Source organism: Myodes glareolus, chromosome 8, assembly GCF_982192425.1.
Source record: "Myodes glareolus chromosome 8, mMyoGla1.1, whole genome shotgun sequence".
In the NCBI taxonomy this organism is placed as follows: domain Eukaryota; kingdom Metazoa; phylum Chordata; class Mammalia; order Rodentia; family Cricetidae; genus Myodes; species Myodes glareolus.
The window spans coordinates 38,267,071-38,287,658 of NC_142033.1; the positions used below are offsets into that span (position 1 = coordinate 38,267,071).

Below are 20,588 nucleotides of genomic sequence, written 5' to 3' on the forward strand. Positions count from 1 at the left end.
CCTAAGAGCAGTCCGGTTTTCCTGCCCTGTGGGTAGTTCAAGTTCCTCCGCGCTCCCTCCAGGACCAGGAAGGTGAGTATCCAAACAGACTGGATCCCCAAAAATCCAGAATATGCAGAGGAAACAAGTCCCAGAGTCATTATCAATGGCTTTTTAGAAAGACTTCGGGTCATCCACATTCAGGGAATCCAGCCTCCTCCAGAGAATCTGGTTGGATCAAGCGCTCCTTCAGTCAGTCAACTGGCCTTGGTGAACTCTCATTAGATCAGTCCCCTTGTATTAGTGGATGATCGCTCCCCTTGCGGTTCTGATTTCCTTTTTCATGTTCTTCCTCCTTCTGCTCCTCCTTTGGACTTTGGGGGGCTCAGTCCGGTGCTCCAATGTGGATCTCCGTCTGCATCGCCATAATTTGAGCCTATTATTCGTGATCCTAGAGAAGCTAAATAAGAAGGTGAACCTGAAGAAAATGCAGGTAGTTTTCCTCCTGGAGATTGGAAATAGACAAGAGTTCCAGGTAACCACGGGTGCATGGGGGGGGAGAGGGTAGTTGGAAGGGGAGAGGGTTAGAGAGAAGGGAGCAGGGGAGGAATGGGAAATGCTCGGGGGACTGGGGGGGGGAGGGAGGAAGGATGGATATGGGATCAGGGAAGAATATATCTCAACTATGGAAGTCAGTTTAGGGTTTACTAGAGACTTGACTGTAAATGGGATCCCAGGTCCAAGGAGAGATCCCCAGATTGTTCTCTGGACAGAGGAGAGGGTGCCTGAACTGGCCTTGGCCCATAACCATACTGATGAATATTTTGCTTATCACCATAGATTCTTCATCTGGCATTGGATGGAGATAGAGACGAGGACCCACGTTGGAACACTGGACTTTACTCCCTAGGTCCAAGCGAGAAGCAGAAGGAAGAAGAACGTGAGCAGGGAGGGCAAGATCAGAGGGAATCTTTGCTTTATTTTTAAAAACCACTTATGAGTGAGTACAATTGATAATTGTCTTTCTGGGTCTGGGTTACCTCAGTAAAAATGATGTTTTCTAGCTCTATCCATTTGCCTGCAAAATATAAGATGTCATTATTTTTTTTTTCTGTTGTGTAGTACTTCATTGTGTAAAATAAAGTCAAGGATAGCGGTGCACCACGAAGGAAGAGAGAGAAAATCTTCAGGACTCTGGCCAGTCTTACTCATTTGATTAGTTGCAGATCAGTTAGAGATCTGTCTTCACATATATGGCTGCACGGGAAGCTGCCCACGTATGTATATACACACAAATCTATAAAAGGTTGTTTCAGGGTAATTGGAGATGTTTGTGAGGAATACTGTTGGGCCATTTAGAATTTTTAGAAAAGAGAAAGGATAAATGTGTTTATTTTAAAGTAAACGTGTTCTTTCTTGGAGTCAATAAGTCATTTCTTTACCCATTGTTATTTTACTCAGCACATATTTGATTGTCTTCTTTATTTTGTACATTTTGGTTATGGATTAGGACAAACACTTAGTGAGCATTAAAAATGACCTGGAGTTCTACAAACGTTTTTTGACATGGGATCATGGATGACAAATATTTTATAATGCTGAGGATAGCACAGATAATGAGGAATGTTTCAAACCATAATGGGAATAGCACTTACATTGAGAAGCATCAAGAACCTTGAAACAGAAAGCACAGATGTTAATTTAGAATATTCTTAAGTTGATGGAAGGTGTATAAAAATATATGCAAACTAGGTTTTGTTTTTTTTGTTTGTATTATATAGCAGGTTCTCCAATAAAGCATGTCTTAATTATTACAGTACCACAGTGCAGTGGAGAGCTGAGAAAAACACGTACAATTTACCAGGAGGAGAATCTCTAAACTTAGTTCTTAGAGATACATAAGATATCAGACATGAGAAGAAAGGTGACAGGGTTTTGGACAGGACGTGCAATGCTAAAGGCTAGGAATCATGTGAGGTACTGGCATTTGAGTTCTGCGAAGTTTTGTTGATTTTTTTCAGGGAAAATGATGCAGATGGATAAATGGTACAGAGATGAGAGGAGAAGCCTAAAAGGTAAATAACAAACATGAAGTAACTTACATGTTATAGATGTCATTTGTACCATGTAAACCAGGCATGTGGGTATTATCAGTTCTGAATTTCAAATAAGTATCATCATCATGGTAAAATTTAGGAAGTTGGTTCATTCAGAAAAGCTGGCTTCTAGTATCCTGGAAAGTTACTTCTGGCAATTCCATTGTTCTATCCTAGAGTTAAATGTCTTTTCCTTTGAGGGATTCTTTTAGTTTCTGCCTTCCCTTTACAATTAGACAATTATTCAGGGCACATGAATAACACAGAAAAGATGGCAGCCAATAAGAAACCAGTTATTCTCAGGCAGTAAAAGGGGAAGCCGGATCAAATGAGCATCTGTAGATAGAATTTGAACAGAGCTAGGAACCAGATACTGTGGATATAGTATATCTGAGGACTGACATAGACACACTTAAATCAGTTGCAAGGAGAAAGTAGGCAAGGGAAGGATGGTTTGAGAACAGCATAGGTTCAACTTGCTTTTTGCTTGATACCAACTCAGAAAACCTGATCCTGAGTGAAGGCTTCCCAAAGATATTAGGATCCTCTCTCATACATGCCTAATCTTCTGGTATGAAATACCTTCAGCAGCAGATCAGTAAATTCATTCCATCAGAAGGCATTGAAATTCAACTCTGTTGACTTGGCTGAGGGTATTATATCAATGTTATTAGTAGAGAAAGTCAATGACTCTTAAGGAGCGTGCTTAAACAACATTCAGATAGGAAAACAAGAATAAAATACAGAAAACTTGGCCAGCACTTGCATTCCAGTGCTTGTTTAATGAAGTGATCCAAGAAAAAAAATATTGTAGTCTGAATCAATAAAAGCGCAGCTGTCACTGAGCCTAGACTACCAAATACTTGCTAAGAATGCGATGATGTGAAAGTTGCAGAGCTGGCTCAGTGGTTAAGATCAGAGCATATGCATATCTTCCAGAAGAACCAAGTTCAGTGCACATCGGCCATGTTGGGCAGCTCACAACCTCAGGCTACTCCTGGCCGCCACATGCATCTGCACTTGTGAGTGTATTTCCCCACAGAGATAAACACTCATAAACACAATTTTCAATAGTGTGTGTGTGTGTGTTTGTGTGTGTTAGTTTAACAGAAGAAAAAGGAAAATTTACATTTTTATAGAAATTTACAATAAGATTATTATGGGATGATACTGTGATAGATAAGTGGAAATTTATAGAGTCTGTGTTTGGGAAATGATTGACACATGAAACTTAATAAACTATTTACTTGATAACCAATTAAATAGATAAATACTTTAATTCATTTTTCAATACACAAACAGTGCTTCTCACTGGAGTTTTTGTCGAAAGCACTGGCCACTCATCCCAGTCAAGCAATAATTAAATATATAATTAATGATAAGGGAGAGAAAGCAGAGAATTAATCAAGACTGTTCTTGGGAAGGACAGGTGAAGGAGTCCAGCGATTCCAATTCTGTTTCAAGAATACTGACATGAACTTTCAGTTTGAGCACAAGGAAAATTAGGTAGTGGATAGAGATACATGTAGTTCTGCAGTCATGGTCAGGTGTAACCTCCACTTGATTCTGTGCATGATTGTAAAGAAGTCTCTATGGGTTAAGGGGGGGCAATCTCATTCACAAAGATAATTATTTCTGCTCCAATTGCAGGCTTAACACCATAAATAAATTATCACTGTTTAGGAGGTGGGCAACTGCTCATAGTTTCTTGGGATTAGTTTGTGTGTGCTGTCAAAATGATGTTTATTTTCAGTTCTTTATGCCAGTACTCTAAGGGGACAGTAGATTTAGCATGCTGTTTGAATGTCATGCTCTCATGTTTTTTAGTAAAAGTAGTTTTGGAGTGATTGTTGTTTCTCCATAGTTCTAGAGAATGGAGGACAAATCAAAATGACACAAGGTAGGTGAATGGACTGTTTCAAAACAATTGTGTTGGGAGGATTCAGGAGTAAAATATATAATTAAGCATAATAACTAACATGAGAATCTTTCTATAAACTGACCAGACTTTCCTTAGTTCTTCAAATATGATAAAACAAAAAAAAACAGGGAAGAATGGAGTTCTGATCAGCCATCACCGGTCTGATATTCCCAGGATTCTGTTCAGCAAATAAGTCCTAAAGTATTAATGGTAGTATTGATAGTACTACCTAAGTTATGTTTGAGATGTAAGATAACAGTAACAACTTGAAGGTGATCAAAATATTCATGGACGGCTTTCCTTACATTCAAAACTGAAGGATTTTTCTTATGCAGAAGTAGATAATTAACCATTTTTTTTGCTATAATCATTTGTAGCTTAACTCATAAATAAATGAATGTTTCGTTTTCATAAACAATAAAACTCATAATATGTACTTCGTACATGTTTCAATATGCATAATGATGTCTTCTATAGTAGATGTATTTTTCGATAGTAAACATACAATCAAACAAGTCACCATTCCAACCTGTGTGAGGGAGTGATCACGAAGCCCCAGACTTAGCTGAGGAATTATTTTCACTTGTCCTGTGGGGGAGGGAAATTTGGCATTCCATAAGCCTTGATAGTCTCCTATGTTTGGTGGCTGGATTTATGCACATAAATGTACGGGCTGTGCTAATTGGATACCATGGATTATAAAAAATTAATTACATCTTTAAAATGATTATTTTTATGTATTTGAGTAATCATCAATCATTTCAAGTCCCTAAAGAAACATCCGCACCTGGAGATTAAGTATGCAGTAAATGAATGTTTAGCTAACAAGATTTTAAAGAAAATTTTCCTTTATCACCTTTTCAATAATAAAAAAACAGTTTGAACATGTACTTTGTTTTGCATGTTTTTTCAAACATTATTAATATAACTTATGAACGCTGAATGTTCCAGGCCTCCTGGTCTTATTGGATTATTCTGCCTCACAATGTCTTTTGAAAACTTGGACCTGGGTTGTAAATTAATTTTAAATGCCTATGTACTTTTATCATAATTAATTTTGAAGCTTAATTTCATTTTAATGATGTTTGCTTTTTAATTTCCTGTCCTAATGTGATCTCTTTATTTAAAAGTTCTACGGTTAAGAGACCTCTCATCCTCATATTATTACCACAGCATCGAACTCAGCATGGTCTTTCTCCTTTCTTTCATATTAATAACCATTCACTAATTGTCTTATTTTTAATGCATTTGAGTTTTCTTATGATTACTTTTGACATGTAAGTAGACAAAAATTTTAGTACTGGGACCAGGCTCTAAATCATTGCCTCTCTGGAAGTTTTGATACTGCTGATAATATTTCATCGCAATGAGAAATGGTTTCCAAGCAGAAAATCTGGGGCAGTCCCCTCATTATACTATCCTTTCCTTGTTCTTGCACATAACAGAGTATATGCTGGTCTCACTTGTCTATTCATAAGGGACAAGGTTTTTAAAAGGCACATGCCCTGCTGTATTTTTAAAATCATCATCAGCTATAAAAACTCAGAGCATTCAAAACTCTCTAAAATCCCTACCAAACAACCATGGAGGGGGAAATGAGAGAAATTACCTCAAGTGTGTATTTCCTTCAGTTTCAAGTTAATTATGGTTGTACCAAGTGCAGAGTTGTAAAACTCCTTCCATAATGTCATTGTTGCAGAAGAAGGAATGAGTCAAATAATCCACACTGACATCTTCTTCCCCCTTCCACATCTCTGACTATTTTTTAATTAAGAATTTTTTAATGCAGTCTTTTCTCATTTTGCATAGCTATCACCATTTCCACTCCCTCTCTCCTAGAAGGAGATACAGAGATCCACAGATAAGCACTGGGCAGAGCTACCTGAGACTAGACCAAGAGAGGGAGGAGCGATGAAATGAACAAAGGGGTCAAGCCCATGATGGTGACACCCACAGGAACAGCTGACCTGAGCTAGTGAGACTCTGAACTGATAGTGGGTGAACCTGCATAGGACCAAGTTAGGCTAGCTGAATGTGCGGGACAGTTGTAGAACTGGTATCTAGCAGTACATTCTTTTTGGAGAGATACCTTGCTCAGCCAAGATATAGTGGCTCGTAGGGCTTTGGTCTTGCTTGAAGTAAAGTGTCAGACTTTATTGACTCCCCATGTAAAGCCTTACTCTTTCTGAAGAATGGATGGGGAGGTAGGGTAGGGGAAAGGTAGAGGAGTCTCTGACTCATTAAAACAAGCCTAAGTAATACCTGCAGGGTCCCACTTGTAGTCTCCAGCCAGACTTTTTGTGTGTACACTTTGCTTCCTACATAACATTGTTCTTCTAAAAAAAAATAGTCTTCTGGCCTGCTTTGTTTGTCTATAAATTCTTATATTGATAAGACGAAACGTGGACAGACAAGGGTCTTACTGGTCCCCTCAGCCTCCCTTAGAAGAGCACCTTTCAATGCTCAGCCCTTCGATGTGGCTATCTGATGACAACCTGAGATCTAGAAGCTCATTAGGCAAACAATCTCGTTCCCTAGGCAACAACTTCTTAATCTGAATTTAGATCACCATATTACTTTAATCATGTTCCTTCCCACTCTCTAATTTCCCCCTCTCTTCTGGAAGCCCTGATCATGATACTGACAAAGGTGGAACTTAACATTTCTGTTATTTGCTTAAAATTTTGAGGTGCGTCTGACCCTGTCCCCTTTTCCCACAGTGCTTGAGTCCACTTATTACTGTAAACCACTTCTCTGTCTCTGAAATGTAAACATTTTCTCTGCAAACTTTTCCTAGTTTTTCAAACCCAAACTATCTTGTCCAAGGTCTTGGAAACTGTTTCTCTGAAACATAATCATTAAGGAAGACAGTGCTACAGCGTGCTAGTTTTTGTCTGTATAGGAAAAGGCAATGGTGGTGGTGAAACGCAGGAGGCCATTCCTCTCTCCTCTATAGAGTTTTGAGTCTTATCCTCTCTTTACTCAAGAGTTTTGACTCTTACCATCTCCCCTCTCTAGAGCTTTAGAACACCCTGACCTTCTGGAGCAGAGTTTAGACTTGGTCTGCTCTGCAAATGTCCTTGAATAAAACGCTCTTTCTTGTTTGTCTTTAGCAATTTTTGTGGATTTGGTAATATCTTACTGGAGTGGTTTTTATAAAAAAATATTAAACTGCTTCTTTCTAATCTTAAATGGATGGACACATCCCTGTCTATACTTTGCTTCATCCCTTCTTCTTACTGTGAGATTATTCTTCATAGTTTCCATGAGCAATTGTTCCCCACCTACCACCATCCCTGCTTCCTCTTTCTTTGATTTTTTATTCACTCTTCCTTCTTAATGAACTTTAAGTGTCTTTAAGAGTCTAAACTGCATTGTCAACGCAATAAAAGGTTGTATAGAATATCTTGTTTTTTTTATTTCTAAATAGTTTTTTTTAAAGTTTATTAAATTATAAAAGTTTCCATTTCTGCCCCTCCTCCCAACACCCTCCCACTTCCCCCACTCCCTCTCCTCCTCCCTCTCCATCCCTAAGAGTAGTCAGGGTTTCCTGCCCTGTGGGAAGTTCAAATTCCTCCCCCCTCCCTCCAGGTCCAGGAAGGTGAGTATCCAAACAGACTGGATCCCCAAAATCCAGTATATGCAGAGGAAACAAGTCCCAGTGTCATTGTCAATGGCTTGTCAGAAAGACTCGGGGCCAGCCACATCCAGAGAATCCGGCCACATTCAGAGAATCTGGTTAGATCACGTGCTCCTTCAGTTCCAGTCCAGCTGGCCTTGGTGAACTCTCATTAGATCAGTCCCCTTGTATCAGTGGGTGATGGCACCCCTCGCAGTCCTGATTTCTTTTTTCATTTTCTTTATCCTTCTGCTCCTCATTTGGACCGTGGAGGGTTCCCTCCGGTTCTCCAATATGGGTCTCTGTCTGTATCGCCATCCAACGTCGGATGAAGGTTTCCTCTGCTCTTGCCCTCTTTGTTCACGTTCTCCTTCCTTCTGCCTCTCGTTTGGACCTAGGGAGCTAGGTCCAGTGTTTCGACGTGGGTCTCCGCCTCCATCTCCCTCCATCGCCAGATGAGGGTTCTATGGTGATATGCAAAATGTTCATCAGTATGGTTGTGGGCCAAGGCCGGTTCAGGCACCCTCTCCTCTGTCCAGAGAACAATCTGGGGATCTCTCCTTGGACCTGGGATCCCATTTATAATCAAGTCTCTTGTAAACCATAAAATGACTCCCTTAGTTGAGGTATATACTTCCCTGATCCCATATCTATCCATTCTCCCTCCCCCCATCCCAGTCCCCCGATCTTTCCCCATTCCTCCCGTACTCCCTTCTCTCTAACACTCTCCCCTTCCAACAGCCCCCCCACCCCCCATGCACCCGAGGTTACCTGGCACTCTTGTCTATTTCCAATCTCCAGGAGGATAGCTACATGATTTTCGTCAGGTTCACCTTCTTATTTAGCTTCTCTAGGATCACGAATAATAGGCTCAAAGACCTTTAATTACGGTTAGAATCCACTTATGAGTGAATACATACCATATTCCTCTTTTTGGGTCTGGCTTACCTCACTCAGTAAAGCGTTTTCTATTTCTATCCATTTGCATGCAAAAGTCAAGATGTCATTGTTTTTTACCGCTGAGTAAAACTCTAATGTATATATGTTCCACACCTTTTTTAACCGTTCTTCTATTGAGGGGCACCTAGGTTGTTTCCAGGTTCTGGCTATTACAAATAGTGCTGCTATGAACATAGTTGAACAAATGCTTTTGTAGTATGTTAGGGCATCTCTTGGGCATTACCATCCCTGACTTCAAACTCTATTACAGAGTAACAGTATTGAAAACAGCTTGGTATTGGCATAACAACAGAGAAGTAGACCTATGGAATCGAATAGAAGACTCAGGTATTAACCCACAAACGTATGAACACCTGATTTTTGACAAGGGAGCTAAAGCTATACAATGGAAGAAGGATAGCATCTTTAACAAATGATGTTGGCATAACTGGATGTCAACCTGTAGAAGAATGAAAATAGATCCATATCTATCACCATGCACAAAACTCAGGTCCAAATGGATTAAAGACATCAACATTAATCCAACCACTTTGATCCTGATAGAAGAGAAAGTAGGAAGTAGTCTACAAGACATAGGCACAGGAGACCACTTCCTAAGCAGAACCCCAGGAGCGCAGACATTAAGAGAAACAATAAATAAATGGGACCTACTGAAACTGAGAAGCTTCTGTAAAGCAAAGAACGCTGTCAGTAAGACAAAAAGGCTACCTTCTGACTGGGAGAAGATCTTCACAAACCCCTCAACAGACAAAGGTCTGATCTCCAAAATATACAAAGAACTCAAGAAACTAGACACTAAAACTCTAATTAACCCAATTAAAAAATGGGGTACTGAACTGAACAGAGAATTCACAACAGATGAACTTCGAATGGCTAAAAAGCACTTAAGGTCATGCTCAACCTCCTTAGCGATCAGGGAAATGCAAATCAAAACAACTTTGAGGTATCATCTTACACCTGTCAGAATAGCCAAACTCAAAAACACCAATGATAGCCTATGCTGGAGAGGATGTGGAATGAGGGGAACACTCATCCATTGTTGGTGGGAATGCAAACTTGTGCAGCCACTGTGGAAATCAGTGTGGCGGTTTCTCAGGAATATCTTGTTTTTTAAGAACCAATTTAATCACTGCTTGTTGGGTCAAGTTTGTGCTGAAGTTAACCATTTCCAGCATTTTACCAGAGTGGGTACTTTTTTCCTGCTTTATTTACTTATATGTTTGTGGCATTCTGTTCTACCTGAGAGAAGCAGGGTTAAAACACTTGGGGCTACTTCTCCACTTTCATAGGCTTTTTCTTTGACCCACAGAGTAGTCACTTACTGTACAGGTACTATGGGCTCATTCAGATGATTCACTAGGCAATGCTGATCTGTCCCTTTCCTCTTCTGTCATTATTTTGCTCCTGGATTGCTGAATAAACTTGACCCTACATTCAAACGTCTGCTTATATTTTCAGAGTTTGTCTGCCCTGAGAGGTCTCACAGTTTAAATTTAGAATATTTCTGGGGATATAGAAAGGTAAAGACAGAAGAAATGACAATTTGTATCTACAGTTGGACTATATTTTTTATCATACATTGTGATAAAAATATTATTTTATCTGGTCTTCCTTTTAGTGGGAATCTTTTAGTCTAATATTTTAGAGGAAATCACATAACGAAATGTGATATCTAGGCTTTGGAACAAATCCCCTCATCTATGAAGGCAGGAACTTGGAAGACAGACTACATCGTCAACACGAACAGCTTAGACTACATCCACATAATTCTCAGCTTTAGTTGTGTGCACAGTGATAAGAACATGATCTTTTACTCACTGTATCAGCATTGAATCTATTAAGTTCCAAATCCAGATTCTAGGATTTAATATCCCTACTATTAATGTATTTTTGCAAGAGGATAAAATAAAAAGACAAGAAAGAATGAAATGTACAAATCTTATTATTTTTCTGAATCTATCTTTTCAAACTTCCATAATACGCTGCCCCTTCTCTCTTCTTACCTTCTTGTGTCTGCTGTTTTGTTTCTGAATTTTTTTAGCATTAAATTAGACATAGTGAAAACTACATATAGCTGTCTAATGTATCATTCCATATCTAAAGTAAAGTTTCATCTAAGGTAACACTCTTCTCTGGAATGTGAAGTGTTTTCCATTGAAACCATCTGAAATTACAATTAATGTACTTTCTAATTTTGCCCATTTGATAGTGAATTCATTTTTGCTAAATTGATATACTTCTTGCTTTCTCCAATGTTCAAAATACATAGGTGTGGGAGGAGAGTAGCAATATTAAGAAAGTAGCATATTTCTATTTATATTTCCTTTGGGAGCATCTTCTCGACTTACATAGGTCATTTCCTGTTGTTTGCATTGACTGTTAAAGTTCAGCCTCCTGGGGCTAGCATTCATGATACCCCCATGAGTTCTATTTTCCTGAGGCAAAGATAGAGACTTCAATGAGACATTAGCATCTGAATAGGTCAGAAGGCCTGATATTTAAGCCTGCTAAGGATTTGTGATATTTATTCATTTAATTATAAATCAAAAGTGTCTGGACTGTACTAGCTATTAAGGCTCACATATGTTATCTATGGTTTCTTCTCTGACATTAAGTTAAATAGGCAGCATATGTCTTATTGAAGCGAAAATGAAGTGTGAGTGTAAATGTGTGTATAAGAACACCTCATTTTTCTCAATGGAGATGAAGTATGGCATGGCTATTCACAATATAACCTTTATTTTCTTTAGGTCAAAAGCCCATTCGCCTAGAATCTATGACGGAACTTTCTGTCTGTCTGTATTTATCAGTCTACTTTCTCCTTCACATCTTTAAGATGATTGTTACCAAAGTCCCTAAACACTGAATGCAAACATAAAAGAGAGAGAAGAAATTTATTTGCTTCCATGTAAGCACTGTTATGTTATTATCATGACTCCCAATAGCTATATGGGCAATTATTAAATATTTTGTGACATATATTGATCAGTGGAGCAATATAAATAAGAAACTCAAATGACCTTATTTTCAAAAGGAACCGTATGAAAAATTAAACAGAGGTTAAATGCTACGCCCTCGGTGATTTATATGTGGCATTTGTTGAGGATTTGTCATATAAACAACACACAGGGTCGCATTAAAATAAAGCATGGAACCTGTGTTTCAGACAAAGCCTGTGCAGATTGGACAGGTGCAAAACATTTCCTTTTACTACTTGAATCACATTAGTCTTTTTCATTTGTTAGATGGGACTAATGTAATATCTGGTTTATATTTATATCCTAGGCAGTGACCCCGAAGTCTCAATTTTAACACACAAAATACCTTCTCTGCTTTATTCAAACAAACTCTCAGAATAACAGAGTTTTAAGGGAATAGAGAAAAAAGTCAGGGAAGCATGGCTAAGATGTTGTCTAGAGAGGTTTGTTTGCAAACCAAGTGAGATGCAGATTCCTTCAACTCCCAACTAGAATCTCAGAGCACTTTCACTGTTTTCAGCACCATGCCCACAAGTATTCTTTCATAGATTGCTACAGGCAAAGACAGAACTTTGGAGAAGAAACAATCATGAAGTTAACACGGTTACATCAGCTGAGATTTTTGTGAGTGTCCCTGTCAGTCCACTTCTAACACAGGATAAGCAACTTTAACTTCCAGGAGCTATATTTTTCATTAGGCTCATTTTATTTTTCCTACCTAGAGAAGTAAGGAAAATAACGATAGCTAACATTCATTCTACTTAGACCAGATACTTTCCTAAGCATTTGTGTTACTAACTGTATGCTTTCCTACTTAATTAGGTTTCCATCCTAATGAGGTAAGTGTTACAGTTGGTGTTATTTTTATTAGATGTGAAAATGGAGGCACAGAGAGATGAAGTATCTTGTTCCAAGTCAATTATTTTGTAAGTGGTGGCAACCAAGGCTTCCCCATCACCATGCTGGACTATGTTCACAATTGACTCTGACTCTGTATGTCTTGACTTTGTATATTTAAAAAACCGAATGAAATTTCTAATCAGCTTCAAAATCTGAGAATGTGTAAGAACTCTGCCAGTGAATCACAGAATTGGGAATTGTGGAGCATTGTAGCTGGGAGAGATCATGAAGCATATCTGATTTGCCTACGACTTTTTATAGCTACAGAGACTGAATAATGTTCATTTATGATATCCTGTGAAATATAGGCATTGGGTAAATGCCAATGAATGTTCCTGGCTTTAAATACGTCCCCATATGAACTTAGAATCAAGACATTGTGAACTAGGGAAGGTTCAGGCTACATTTTATTCATTTTATATATCACTGAAGTCATCATAAATGTTAACGTACTATTTCCCCAGTTTGGTTGTTCTTGGTTTTAAAAGCAATAAATTAATTTAATAAATACATACTATGGAGCAATAAGAATTTATAATTCATAAACACAAAAAAAGTAAAAAAGCAAGGGTGCTCCTGGCACCACTCTGCTGCGGGAGCTCCTTCCGCTCCTTCAGCCAATAGCCGCTGAGATACCAGCCCATTGGGGCAGTGGTCTCTCTCTCTTTAAAAAAGCAGTGGCTGTCCTCCACTTTCTCTCTGGCTTCCGGCTGCGCTTCTGGCTCCTAGACTCCTTTCCTAATCGCGCAGAGGGGCTGTTGTCTGGGACAGCAATCTGTAAGTTGTTTCCCCTTTGAATAAATAACCATTCTATTAATCATAATTCCAAACTGGTGTGGGATTGTTTATGACTTATGCCTTCACCACTCTCTGAAGATGGCAGCCCACAACACATCACTCTGTTTTTCATTTCTGCTCTCTGAGATTTTCTCTTAGCAAAATAGCCTTCAGACTAAGATCAGTGTTTTACCTTTCAGGTAACAGGAATGCTTGGAAGTCATTAAGTGTTCTGAAGACACAATTGAAAATGGCTACATTGTGTTTTGTTTCATGGAGTCATTATCCTCACTGAGCTTCTTTACTCAACAGCTTTTCCATACACCTTCTGAGCTCTCCATTCTCTGGGAAACCTTAATGAGTGATGGGAGAGGACTCGCTGTGTTCTGCTGCTTTGCTGACTTTGTGCAGGAAATTCTTCATTTTCAGAGGAAACCTTGGGGCATAGGTCCGTCTGTGTTGCTCTCACAAATGGGAAGTCTCTGCAAGGCTTTCAGGCAAACATCTCTGCCCACAGCCGCTCTGCTCCCTCTTTGACCAACCTCTTCTGAGGCTGCATGGGTCCTTGATTGAATCCAGCTTTTTCCTTTGAATTCCACAACTGCCCTTCCCAGATCTAGCTTTAACAAGGAGCCAGCCCGTTACTTCAGAGATTTCTTCATCCTTAGTATCAGATCAATGTTAGTGCCTGAATCTTTGGCCTACCTTCGTGAAAAATACTTCTTTAAATTTGGTAAAAGTTCCTTTTCTTGCTTGAGACCTTCTTTGTAATTGTTAAACCAATTATTCTCACGGAAATCTTTCTCTCTCTGTGTCTCTGTCTCTATCTCTCTGTCTCTTTGTCTCTCCCCTCATTGGCATACATCCTTAGCTGTTTTATATTCAAGAGTTCATCTCAGTTTTTCTCTTGTCTTTCTGAATAAATTCTTTCACATTGTTCAGAAAACAGTTCTCTTTGATTTCCATCCACACCTTGCTTTTTTATCTTTTCACCCCCCCCTCTCTCCATATATGTAGGGAGTGAAATCCTCTGAATTTCTTTTTTCTTGCCAAATTCTCTCCCTAGAAGGAAAGCATCATTATGAGATACCATTATTCAAGAAAATCAGCCATGCACCAGAGATTGTGATACTTTTTACACATGAGGCTCAAAGAGGCAAATCCTAGGTCACTGTCTATTTCTCCTAGATATAATTAGCTTCCCATATAAAACTGTCTATATCAGCACTTCCATCTCCCCATGAAGAAGGGATTTAAGCCTCAATCTCCTAGACATTTTAGCTCCACAGGTTAACAGGCTGTGTACTCACACAAACACAAGTAAATTTGCGGTTATTGTCATGTATTGATTTATTCACAACTCTGCTTCAACTAATATAAAGTCTAGAACCTTTGTGGTGTTGAGAGAAATTGTCTGCAATGTGACATCAAGCTAAAGGGGAGCTTGAGCTTCAAAATTCAGGAACAACTCTTTTGAATTATTTCAACATTAATTTTTTGGACACAGCAATTAAATCTTTACTGTATGAAGTGCCATATTATTCATAATTATGGATCTTATCAATGCTAGAGGAATTAACCAAGAACATAAATTAAAGAAAAGTAGGGTACCTTTCAGAATGCCAGAGTCCAACTTCATCCTCTGACAATTTTTCTCCTTCAGTTTCATTCATTTTTAGTCTTGAGAAAAGTTGATATAAATTTGATGTGCAAATGGTGGGAACATATTTTGATTACATTAGACAATTATAGACATCTGATTTAGATTATGGTCTTGTTTTACGTGGCAGTACAGTCTATTGATTGGCCAAAGAGTTACTTTATCTGGAAAACCATGAGCCAGGCATGGTGGAGCATGTCTTTAATCCGAGAATTTGAGATTAAAGAGGTAAAACAATATATGAGTTTGAGGTCAATTTGGTCAATAGAGTGAATTCCAGGACAGCTAGGACTACACACAGAAACCCTGTCTCAAAAAATGAAACTAATTATAACAACAACAACAACAACAAAAAGAAACATTAAGCCACAAATATAGGAAACATTGTGTAGAATGTGTTATATATCATAATCTCTAAACATAATTATGAAACAGTAGTGGTATTTTACCATAGTCATAGTCATATTTGTATTACTTACTGATTTATTGTATCAGCAGATTTACAATAAAAACTCAGAGGGCAATTGTGTATGTGTTCATTTTTCTTAAACTTATGTAGATTTTGAGTATGAGACTTGTTTACTTCTTTAAATTAAATATAAAATGTTAATCATTTTTCAAACACACAAATGGAGATTTTTACAAATAAGACATACAAGTCAAGCTGCATGGTCATTCTAGGTATAGTGGCTGAAATCTGTCCTTTAAACTCTGAATTTTCATTTCAGAAAGAGAATGATGTTATTGAAATCTGCTGGTACTCTATAGTAACGAATGAAAGCAGTAATACAGAGCAATGCCAAGGACATTACCCACAAATGACAGTGGTGCTCTGCTGCAGAAGCCCTTTGGTTATGAGGTGCTTGGGCCAGAGCAGCACTAACCGTCTCACAAAGGATTTGCAAGAATGTCAAGGGTACAAGAAGGGCCAGTGCTGCAGAAGAAAAGTTCCACTGTCTTGTGGGAGCCCATGTGTGACTCTGTTTCCATCTGGAGTCATTACTGACTTAAGTCATTTGAGTTCAAGATTGCCTGGTCTGCTTGCTCCAAAGAGTCTTGAGGGCTGTGAGAAAGTTCTGATTAAGTCCATGAGAAAGAGCAGTTTTCTCCCAGATGAAGAACACATTGTCTATTAAGATTTGGGATAGTGTATGGCAGTCGGAGCACTCCCCCTTATGAGTGGCAGCTGCTTGTTACTAGCTGAATTCTTATATTGAGATAATACACCTGCTTGAGCTTCCTCCCAAGGGCAATGCAGGGAGGTGGCTAGCTGACTGTACAGCCCTTTGTTCTGCCTTTTGTCTGTAATTAGTATATATGCTGGCTGAGAAATAATCTTGGGACTGTTTGGTATTAGCCTTCCTTCTTTCCGGTCTATTATATGCTTCTGGGCTCATTTCTCTTAATCTAACATATCCTTAGCCTCAATGCCCCCTCCCAACATACCCTCAGCTAATTTCTGCCAGAGCGAGCTCTGGCAGTATACCAAAGCCACCTAGAATCAAAGGAAAAAGTCAATGACTGGATGAGCAGCAATAATCATAGAGTTCTTGGAGGACTGAGGAAGTCAGCTAGAGTGGACAGGAAAAAAGAGGGGGTTTCTGGGTCTGGTGTTCTGGGTAAAACATGGAGGAATAATCAGCCAATTGACTCTGTACTGTCTTTGGATTTATCAGGTTTTTATCTCAATTTCTGACTCCTTAGTTTTTATTATACTGGAACAATTTTGATATTTATTACAGGCTCAAAAGTAAGGTTTTGAGAAAAACCTTACTCAAAAAAGTAAGAAATAAAAGTGAGAAATATAGATTAACAACTGCGCTCAGCAAGGAGGGGTCTCAACAGGGATTGCTAAGTAGTTCTTGGCAAAGGAAGTGCTTTTATAGCATGAGAACAGGCCAGTTCGTTTATGCACAAATGTAAATTAGGTGTCAAGTTGTCTTGAAACAAATTATCTAATTAGAATATATGGAGAGTCCAAGGGATATAGAGGCAAGGGATTCAACTGATTGGTTAAGGGGTAGAATGAACACAGCAAAACCCACTGAGGGTCCTCAGAACTGAAAACCATGTATGTTTTAATGGGGCCTGAGTAGCTGTGGAATTTCAGCTCCTGACCTCTTTATTTGTTCCTTGGCTTTATCACTCAGTGTGTAGACTTTATTAGAACTTTTGTGTTCCTATGCTTGATTTCCAGTTTTGCCAGGACGTGTAGACATTTGTTTGCTTAGGCCTGTGACCTGATTAGCCACCTAGAGAAAAGGGCTCTCTCTCCCAAATGCCTATCACTTTCAATTAGAAGATAGATTTTTTTTTTGAGTGAATGCGACAGTTGTTACTTTTTTGCTGCAAATTAATGAGGATTTACTTTCAGCAGTTTAGAGCTCACGGCTTCTAAAGGCTAAATGCCCCAGCAGGGAAGACCAGTTAGTGAATTCATTCACTATTGCTTTAGATTTAATAAGGCTTTCTGCTTCTTCTCATATGTGTGAGTTAAGGAAGGATTTTTCTTTTAGGCTGAGTTTGGTTTCTTTGTGTGGAATTCCAAGAGAGTTTCCTGAATTATTAAGTCAATGAGCCAAGGAACATCTATTCCCTAAACAATTAGCTTTCGTAAATGAAGTGTAGAAAGACAATCCATGAATTCATTATTTGTTCTTTGTGGGTGCAGACATTAACTGGCATTAAGGCTCTTTGAGTTGTGACATATGAGGTATAATTCAAAAGGAAGAAACTGATGACTTCTAGTCACCCAAGAAATCAATCACAGCCCCTTTATAGTTAGACCCTCACAATCATTTCTCTTCATGGAGGAATGAATTTGTACGCTGGAAGGAAAAACTGTGGACCCTATAGGTTTTATGTTTTCCCCACACTATTCTCAACAATTTATAACTGCCATTTGTAATTCTTAGTTATCAATATCTTTTATTACCCATTGTTTGACTTATATGTTATTACAGAAATATCCAGACGCCACAAAAGTGAAAACCTGTCATCCCTCAAATAGTGCAATTCTACTTTAGTAAGTATGTCAGAACCTATGGCTACAGTGATGATTCATTGTTTTGTGTTTATTTTGCTTCAGGTATTATACCTAAGCTATCTTCAGGTACTGTTGTTTGACTCAGTCAGGAAAATCACCTTTAGCCAAGAAAATGAAACACTTTTAAAAGTTCAGACAGTGACAGGTTTTTTTTAATATGTAAAAATTATACTTTAAGACACAGCACCAAGAATTGTAAATGAATCTTGATTTTATGAAATTTCAAAAGTAAGTGAAGGGGAAATGATTAAGAGCATTGGCTGTTCCTCCAGAAGACGGATCAGTTAGTAGCACCCACAAAGAAACTTACAATGGTATGTGAACCCTGTTCTAGTGGCTCCAGTGTCCTCTTCTGGTCCCCTCAGTCTCCAGATAATCATGAAAAGTGCATGTGTACTCTCAGATAAAACATTATTACACATAAAATTCAATTATATTTAAATAAAAATGAAAAGTATGTGTTACTGTTTCCATTCATGAAATCAATATCACATATTAATTTTATATACATATCAATTTTACAAGAAAATAAAAAATGCTCAATTCTAATAACTATGAGTAATTTAAAAAATACTGAATTTGGTAGGCTTAGAAACTCTACAATTTGAATGAGTTTCGAATGAGAAGTGGCTGGAGAGGTTTAGTAAGGAGACTGTTCATTGGTACGGGAGAATTGTCTCTATTCTGTCAATCATGTTTTAAATAAACGCTGATTGGCCAGGCAGGAGGTGTAGGTGGGAAAACCAGACAGGAAGTGGAAATGATGCAAGGAGAGCAGGAGAATTCTGGGGAAGAGGAAGTTGATTCCTCCCATTCCTGCCCAGATCTCCGAAGCCGCAGGATGTGAGCTGCCCCACTGAAAAAGGTACTGAACCACATGGCTAACATAGATCAGAAAAATGGGTTAATCAAGATGTGAGAGTTAGCTAGTAAGAAGCCTGACCTAATGGACCAATCAGCTTTATAACTTATAGAGATCTCAGTGTGATTTTTCTCTGGGACTAAACAGCTGGGGGGCTGGGCTGGGCAGGACAGAAACACAAACAAACAGGGCCCCTCATGTTACAGTTCATTTCAGCCCAGACTCCTGAAATAACCACACAGAAACTGTATTACTTATATCACTGCTTGGTCCATTAGCACTAGCTTCTTATTGGCTAATACTTTCATATTAATTTCACCCATCTCTATTAATCTGTATATCACTATGGGGCAGTGGCTTATCAACAATGTTTCTACATGTCTGTCTCTGTCAATGGCTCCATGGCTTTTCTCTGACTCCACCTCCTTTCTCCCAGCTTTTTGCTTAGTTTTCCTCATCTAACTAAGTTCTACCTTTCTATAGGCCAAGCCAGTTTCTTTATTCATTAACTAATAAAAGCAACACATAGACTCAAGGACTTTTTACACCAGAGATCTGATATTGTCACAATGACTTAACCCTTGATTCCTGCTGCACAAAATAGTGACAGTAATGAGTAGTAATAAAAGTAAACAAATGGGATCACTTATGGTGGTTTCTGTGACATTGCAATTACATTGTATTTGTTCTTTATAATATACTCATTATCATGATTATTAAATAAAACATCTCAAGATATTTGAGCTTTAAGCCAACTAAACACAAAATTATAGTAACAAAACTTATTGAATTGTTTCTTGAGATATGACATAGATTAAGCAACTAAGCAACATCTAGTAAAAAAATTCCCAAAAAGAAATTATATAACTTTTCACTCAGTCAGTGTTGTGTTTCCTTATTCTTAGTCACCCAAATTTGTTATGTAATACTAACCTCCAAATAAAATGAGAACATGTATCTGGATTCCTCAGTATATAGATTTACAAACATATGGAATCTATGTGTGCTTATGGTCAATGGATTAAGAAATGTAATCTTTTATATTTGTGTCCTAGTGATAGGACAATCATATAGATACAGGATACAGTAATAAGAGAACCATTCATTCATAGTTTATTGACTTTCTCAATCACCAAGATAAACTTTGAAGCTGTATCCTAAATGTGCTTGACACTGAGCTGTCATACAGCAAGAATGTTTAGTGGGGTTATGCTTGAGATAGCTGTTATTGGTTCCTTGGGGTCCAGGCTTGATTAAGTACCTCTTCTTTGTACCAATAGTTAACTGATCCTCTTTTCACTTTACTTTTAGTAAATAGAAAATACAATCAGTGTTTTTCGAAGTATTCTGGGTTAACCCTTTCAAGGGTTATCTGTCTATTTCATATAAGTAGTTGAAAAATTTTAGTGCTAGAATTTTGAGGTTATTTTTTTTCTCAAATCCATGTCTCCCCATTCACAATACAGACCAGGCACAGTGGCCTGGGCTGAGGTGTACATGGGGTGGGTTTATTATGCCTCCTCTTTCTATACAGTCAGTTTAAGAACACAGCCTGTGGTAAGCACAAGGGGGCCGAATTTTGAGGTTTTTGACTATTTATATCATATTATTTTTCAGCAGTCACAATGACAAATCTCCAAAGCTTGTTACCTGGAACTTCCAGGCTAATAACTGGGATACAGAAGAAAATGTTAGAGGCAAAATAATATAGTTCAGTAGCTTCATAGTCAACTAAAGTTTACAAAGATGTCATGATCTGAGCTGCACAATAGTGACTTAACACAAATTTA

At 38.2% G+C, this 20,588-nt stretch overlaps 1 non-coding gene across 1 annotated transcript; it reads right to left on the minus strand.

Moving 5' to 3' along the window:
* Nucleotides 1-20,239: 20,239 nt before the first annotated feature.
* Nucleotides 20,240-20,372, minus strand: LOC125387664 (small nucleolar RNA SNORA51). Its single transcript, XR_007227946.1, has one exon. It is a non-coding gene; the product is annotated as a small nucleolar RNA SNORA51 (small nucleolar RNA).
* Nucleotides 20,373-20,588: the final 216 nt, after the last annotated feature.